This window comes from Prionailurus bengalensis, chromosome B4 (genome assembly GCF_016509475.1).
Source record: "Prionailurus bengalensis isolate Pbe53 chromosome B4, Fcat_Pben_1.1_paternal_pri, whole genome shotgun sequence".
In the NCBI taxonomy this organism is placed as follows: domain Eukaryota; kingdom Metazoa; phylum Chordata; class Mammalia; order Carnivora; family Felidae; genus Prionailurus; species Prionailurus bengalensis.
This window is the reverse complement of record NC_057358.1, coordinates 137,055,339-137,061,338: the sequence shown is the minus strand read 5'-3', so window position 1 is coordinate 137,061,338 and position 6,000 is coordinate 137,055,339. Positions and strand designations below refer to the sequence as shown.

The 6,000-nt window shown below is 66.7% G+C and overlaps 1 protein-coding gene across 1 annotated transcript in view; it reads left to right on the top strand.

Moving 5' to 3' along the window:
• The first annotated feature begins 4,869 nt into the window (after positions 1-4,869).
• Positions 4,870-6,000, top strand: part of SHISAL1 (shisa like 1) — a 72,069-nt gene continuing 70,938 nt past the window's right edge. The window contains exon 1 of the mRNA XM_043562860.1: positions 4,870-5,122. The gene's annotated coding sequence lies outside the window, so the exon portion shown is untranslated. The remainder of the gene's footprint in view (positions 5,123-6,000) is intronic.

The window sequence follows — 6,000 nt, the reverse complement described above, 5'->3', positions numbered from 1 at the left end:
CTGCATCTCCGACTTCCTCTTCTGACACCAGCTTTGGAAGGGCTCCTGCGATCAGCTCGGGCACAGGATCAGCTCCTTGAGGTCAACTGATCAGTAACCTCCATCGTATCTAGAAAACCCCTTTGGGCACGTAATGTCATCTCAGCGTAACGGCAGGGCGGGTGGGGGGGGGGGTTGGAGGTGGTGGGAACATTTTAGAAATGGGCCTGCCACATGCACTTTGGATGCAGACAGAAACCCGGTCTCTTCTCGGCTCTGAGTGGCCCTGCCGGGCTTCCTGCCAGGGCCAGAATAGAAACTGTGTTCACACCTTGTGGCCAGGAGGCAGGCAGGCGGGAGCAGGGAGAAGCGGGAGACTCCGCGGAGGCCCCCTGGTGAGTTTATGGCCCCGCTCACGGCCTGCAGGACACGGCACATGCTGGTGTCGCCGTGGCCCGTCTGGCCCATGGAACAGCCTTCTTGGACCCGGCGATCGGCGACCAGCTCACCGCATCCGGTCTCCCAGATCCTCAGAATGGCAGTCGGCCACGGCAGTGGCTTTCACACCCTGAGCACCTACTATGTGCCTGGCTCTGAGCAGGTCAAGACTCACCACGTCTTCCGGGTGAGCAAACAGGCCGAGAGCCTGGCCCGGGCCGCCGGGTGCAAGCTTGGGGCCCCGGTCCCCCATCGCTGGGCCGTCCCACCGACCCCGTGGCCCTGCCACCACGGGGAAGCTATAGCTTTTCTGCAACACGTGACTGCCGTGGCCAGTTGGGAGAGCGCAAGCAGCGAGGTCCCAGGGTGGCCGTGACCTAACTGGCCTCATGCGTCAGAGGGGGCGGGGCTGGGAGGCCCAGAGGCCCGGCTGCCGGCCAGCTCCTCCCACTCTCCCGGGGCTCGTGTCCTCCGTGAACGAGGCGGGTGGACGTGATGCCCTCCAGGGCCCTTCAAAGTGCTTTATCCAGAGGTGGGGCAGCCTCTTTGGACTGAGAAGGCAACAGCCAGCAAGAGGTGAGTGGCCTGCCCACCACCCCCGTCCTCCCCACAGGAGGGACCGAGTGGCCAGATGGCCCAGAATACAAGCCCCGAGCCAGGCCAGTGGTTCAAATCCAGGCTTGGCCACATCCTCCATGGGTGACTCTGGGGGGTGAGGTTTCCGATGTCTCTGAGCCCCGGGGCCTTGTCTTGAACTGGGGGAACAGGGACTCGGGGTCGGAACCCTAAGATCTTGAAGAGGGAGGAGAGACTTGAGAGTCTGCTCAGGTGGTTCAGAGGCCGGGAAGGGGGGGGAGCAGCTGGGGGGTGCGCACGCTGGCACCCCTCCCCCTGCCCAGCCCAGGGGCTCGGCCTCCGTGGGCCTCGCTCCCTCCCAAAGGGGGCTTCCCTCACGGACCTCTGCTGAACGCCTCGTGCCCCCAACTTCTAATTAAACGGCAGTGATTCTGATGTGGCAGGTGATCTTGTCGGGAGGCCTGGCTTTAAATTTAGCTCCCTCCCCAGCCAGCCCTTTGAAAAGGCTGCTCTTCACGGGGAGAGAGAGCGTGAGTCATCTCCAGTCCTCCCGCCTGCCCGCCCCGGTGAGCAGCAGCGTTTGCGGGGGAACAGGCCTCCCGAAGGCAGAGAAATAGTAAATAGGGTTGGTATTAAAGGCGACAGGGGATGTGGAGCTCGACACACAGTAGGCTCAGAAACGGGGGTGACATTTCCCACGGCGGTCTGTGTCATTACCTGCACACACATCACCCCCCCCGAAACTGTCCCTCCCCCAGCCGGGCCCCCAGAGGAGACACGAGTATCTGTGGCCTGGGTGCACGGATACCAGGGTCCGGGCTCGGCTCACCCGGCCCCCAGAAGCCCTCGGAGCCCCCCCTCCGCCTCCGCCTGCTGCAGGAGCACCGCCTGCTGGTTGGAGCTCCGAAGCCCGAGGATGCTTCACACCCCCACCCCCACCCCCACCCCCAGAGATACCTTCTTGTGCCCCAGCCCCTTGAACCTGGAGATCTTCCCTGATCTGGCAAGAAGGAAAAAAAAAAAAAAAGGAGCCTTGAAGATATAATTAAAGAAGGGCCCCGAGACGGGGGATTACCCTGGATTACCGGAGGACCCCAAGTGCGATCACAGGGGACCTTCCGAGGGGGCGCTCTGACGCGCCCAGAGGAGCCGGCCACGTGAGGAGGAGCACAGACAGATGAGCAGGTGCTGGCCTTGAAGGGAGTGACACGGCCACGAGCCCAGGCTGCTGGCAGCCACCGGGAGCAGGAGCAGAGTCTCGCGGGGGGGCAGCCCCGTGGACGCCCAGGGACACTGCTTTTGGGCTTTCTGGCCCCCAGAACCACAAGGGAATAAATATGTGTCGTTCTGAGCCACCAAGTCTGGGGTCCCTGTTACGGCAGCCGTCGGAAACCAGTACACGGGAGTTGGGAGAAGTGAACAAACTTGCCCTCTATCCCACGGCTGGTGAACAGCCAAGCCGAGACTCAAGCCCAAGTCTGACCAGTGCCAAAGCCCATGCTTTCTCCTGCCCACTGGGGACTTCCTGGAAGAACAGAAGGGACACTGATGCAGATCAAGCACCAGCTAAGTGCCAGGTGCTCACTTCTTTTATGACACAGTTGCTCATTTAATTCTACGTTGACCCTTTGAGGTGGATAAAATCACCCCCATTTTGCAGACGAGGAAACGGAGGCTCAGGGAGGCAACCTGGCTTTGTCCAAGGTCGGGGAAGGAGAAGGTTCAGGCCCTGGAGCCCAGGGGGTAGTGGAGGCTTGAGGAGTCCACCCAGGGGCCGGCTTGGGAAACCCCAGCCCCTAGCGGCCTTGAGGTGGCTGGAGCTCAGGGCGCCCAGCTGCGGGGGAGGCTGGGAAGGCGGGCTGGGCCCTGGATGCCAGGACGGGATTGTGCTCCAGCGGGTAGAAAACCGGGGCTGCTGGAGGTTTAACATCCTGAGTCATCACCCGACTGGACGGTGAGCCTCCCTAGGGCACTGAGCTGGTCCCAGCTCCGCGAGTCGCACACCAGACACGGGACGGGCCCAGAGCCCCGCTCGGCGACCTGATGGGGGAGGGGGGTTCTGAATAACGAGGCTTTGCAACCTCCTGAAGGCCCCACACATCCACAGATCCCTCACCCAGGGAGACACGCACACACGCACACACACATGCACACACCCCACTCTATAAGGTCTCAGTCAGTGAACCCCAGGACACAGCCTCTGCCCACAGAGGACAGTCCCCTGTCAACCTGAACACCCATGAGCACTCCGGCCTGTTCCTCAACCTGTCTTGTGCATGGGATGATGCACAACATGGGATGATCACGCCCCCCCCCTCACTACCCCGAGGGTCTGCAGGTGCAGGTGAAGGGCATCACACGTGCCCTGTCTCATTCATCCCCACAATATGCCATGAGGGAGGTGCTGCCGTGACCTCTTTAGGGAAGAAAACCGTCTCAGGCGGAGAGCCCGTGATTGGAAGGCAGGGGGATCTGGCTGGAGGCCCGGTTCTGCCTCTTGCCGGCTGGGTGGCTCGGGGCAGGTGCCCTAACCTCTCTGAGCCCCAGCCGCCTCATCTGTAACACGGGGAGGACGCCACGCGGTGCTGTGGTGTACGAAGGGCTCAGCCTAGTTTCTGGTGAAGTTCAGTCATCTATAAACGTGAAGATCCAAAGGTGGGAGAGACCCGGGGAGTTTGCACTGGGCGGGGGGCACTGACTTGCCCTCCACGGCTCTCAGGCTTACTCTCCCTCCCCAGATGAGCAGCTGATAGCCGTCCTCATCACCACTCCTCCTGTGGGGGCCCTGTAATGTCCCCCCACGGTCCCTACCACTGGAGGTCACTGGGCCCCGCACAGAAGGTGGGGAAACAGCTTACTGAGTTGGCTCCCTGGCTCAAGGCCACCACACAGCACAGCCGCGTCCTGCAGGTGAAGGGCGAAATGGGGGGCCGATAGGAAACAGGGGCTGTTGGGGAGGATGGGTAGAGAGGAGGACCCGGCACAGGAGAGGGGAGCCCCAGCGGAGGTCAAGGGTTCAGAGAAGTCGGTCTTTTCCCCGCTGGAAACCGAACTGAGCATCTTGTCTGATGTGAACGACTTCCTCCCCGAGCCCGACCCTGCCCTTGACCACCTGGTGCAGGGAGGGCCTGGCCAGAAGGAATGTCTCCCTGGACGGAGAAGGGTCTGGGGAGACAAGGCCGGCCCTGGAGGGGCAGGGAGGGGGGGTGCTCCTGTGGCAGGAAGGCCGCCAGGACTGGGTCCTCGGGGCAGAAGGGACCGGGCGCACCTGGAAGGCGGCCGGGGAGTGTGGGGGGGGGGGCTGGGAAGACGGGAATCCGAGCCCCCGGTGGGAGAGAAGCAGAGGGAAAAGGAAGGAGGGAGCGCGGAGGAAAAGGGGGAGGGAAAAAGTGGCAAGGGAGGAAGGAAGAAGGAGAGAAAGAGGGATGGAAGAAGGAGCGAGCCGCCCAGGGAAGGGAGAAGGAGACTGGGAAAGAAACCGAGAGGAGGAGGAGGAGGAGGAGAGCGAGAGGGAGGAAGGGAGGGAGGGGGGAGGGGAGAGCGGGAGGGAGGAAGAAAGAGGGCGAGAAAGCGGGAGAGCGAGAGAAAGAGCGAGCGGCGCGGGGCGGGCGGGGCGCACGCCGGCGCGGGGAGAGGGGGAGCGCGGCGCGGGGAGAGGGCCGGCCGGCGGGGAGCCGCGAGCGCGGACAGGGGGCAGCAGAGGGCGCGGCGCGAGCGGCGAGCGGCAAAGAGTGAAGTGGCGGCGGCGGGCGCGGGGCCGGCGAGCATGAGCGCGGCGGCGGCGGCGGCGGCGGCGGCGGCGGCGGCGGCGGGCGCGGCGCGGGGCGCGGGGCCGGCGCGGGCCGCCCAGTAGCCGCGGGAGCCGGCGGGGCAGGCGGCGGGCGGCCGGAGCGCCAGCCGGAGTCCCGGCCCGAGCCCCGGCGCCCCGCGCGCCTCGGAGCCTCCCCCCACCCCCCCCGCCCCAGCCCCCCGGTCCCCGCGGCCCCCGCCCGGGGCCGGGACAACTGTTGCGGCGGCGGCCGTGGCGGCGGGGGGCGTGGGCGGCCCCGCGCCCTCGGCAGGCGGCTCAGCCCCGCGGGGCGCCGGCTCCCGGCGGCGGAGCGAGGAGCGAGCGGGCGGCGGGCACGAGGTGAGCGGCGCCCCGGGCGGGCGGGCCGGGCGGGGGAGGGGCGCGCCGGGCGGGGGTCCGAGCGCCTCGCGGAGGGGGGCCGGGGGCGGGGCTCCTGGCGGGGGAGGGTTCGGGCGCGTGGGGGGGGCGGGGTCTTCGGCGCCCGGGCTCCCCGGGAGAAAGGGGGTGCGGGCGCCGGGGCCGGGGAGGGGTGGGCGCGCTGGGAGAGGAGCGTTCGGTGGCTCGGGGGGAAGGGGGGGGGTCCGGCGCGCTTTGGAAAAGGGGCCGGGGCCGCCCGGCGGAGAGTCCGGGGGCGGGAGCCGTGTGGGGTCGCCGGCGCCCCGGCGTTGGGGTCCGCGCCGGGGCCGCTCAAGGTCGGGGTCGCCGAGCCTTTGCAGAGGACCCGGCCCCGGCTCCGAGGAGCGGTCCGGAGCGCGTCGTGCCGGTACGCGGCAGTTGGGACCGGAACGCGCGTCCGAGGTGGGGACCGGCGTCCGAGGACCGAGTCCGGGAGCGCAGCGAGCCGGGAGCCCCGTGCGCGCCGGACAGAGTTCCGGAGGCACGCTGGGGCCCCGGCCGGTTCCGGGGGCCCCAGCCGGGCGGCGCGGGCCACCGGGAAGACCCCTCCAAGAGCGCGCCCCGGGCTCCCCGCCTGCCGCGTGGCCCCAGTGGAGCCGCCGCCGCCGCTTCTCGGGGCCGAATCAATATTGATCCCGCGCCCGGGGCGGGGTGGCCCGGCGGCGGCCTCGGCAGCTCATTAACGCCAGCGGTTGCCATGGTAACGAGACCCCAAGCGTCTTCAGGTTATATTTATTCTAATTATTGTTATCATTATTAGTATTAGTATTGGTTAGCCCGGCGGAGGAAAAAAGAAAGGAGGAAGACATGCCAGCGCGTCC